This window comes from Arachis ipaensis, chromosome B08 (assembly GCF_000816755.2).
Source record: "Arachis ipaensis cultivar K30076 chromosome B08, Araip1.1, whole genome shotgun sequence".
Classification (NCBI taxonomy): domain Eukaryota; kingdom Viridiplantae; phylum Streptophyta; class Magnoliopsida; order Fabales; family Fabaceae; genus Arachis; species Arachis ipaensis.
The window spans coordinates 119,984,042-119,984,932 of record NC_029792.2 but is presented as its reverse complement, the minus strand read 5'-3'; the positions used below and the strand labels follow the sequence as shown (position 1 = coordinate 119,984,932).

The 891-nt window shown below is 20.8% G+C and overlaps 1 protein-coding gene across 1 annotated transcript in view; it reads left to right on the top strand.

Moving 5' to 3' along the window:
- LOC107611521 (serine decarboxylase-like) overlaps positions 1-891 on the top strand; it is an 8,418-nt gene that overhangs the window by 4,838 nt on the left and 2,689 nt on the right. The window lies entirely within an intron of this gene.

Sequence of the window (891 nt, the reverse complement as noted above, 5' to 3'; positions counted from 1 at the left end):
TAAAAAAAAAATAATATAATTATTAATTTTTTTTAAAATATAATTTAATCAATAAAAGAATAATTTATTAAAAGATATTTTGGTAAGCAAAATTTAATGATAAAAAATAAAATTTTTATTAATGGGTATTTTTTAAAAAAATAATTTATTTTTTCTTAAAAAATGGATAAAGTTAATATTATAGTTAACACAAAAAGTTTAAAATGGATTAAAGATGAGGTTTTTTAAAAATTAAAAAGGAGGAGAATATACATTTATAAAATAAAGGGGAGGAGAATGTCATTTTAGCATCTCGCAGGAGAGGGGAGTGTAATTTTCTCTTAAATTTAGCACGATGATATACGATCATAATTATTTTGTCGGGTATTAATTTTAGGAGAGAAAAACTCGAATCAACTTACAAATCGGATGATCCTTTTATTAAATAAAAAATATAAATTCTAATAATATATATAACTTTTACACTAATTAACCTAACTCTATTATAATTATAAATTTATCAGTATTTTGTTATTGTTAGAATATTATTGACTTGTTAGTTGATATTACATGTTTACTATATTTATATTACATTTTTAAAAAAAATTCTCATTTTTTCAATATTTTTTTTAATTTCTGTTTCATTGGGTACCCAACTATCCGAATCGAACCAATCCGTTCTTAATTAGTTTGGTTTGGTTCAAATAAAAAAAATTATAAAATTGAACCAATCTAGACCACTTACAATTTAATTGATTTGGTTCTCAATTTATCCTAAATCTGAACCAACTGACCTGCAAACACTCCTATCAAATACATTTTAGGTAATTTTAGATATACACCTAATAAAAGAAAAGTTCTTTAGTAAATAATTTTATTTATTTTTTAAATTTTTATTCGAAAACAATTCAG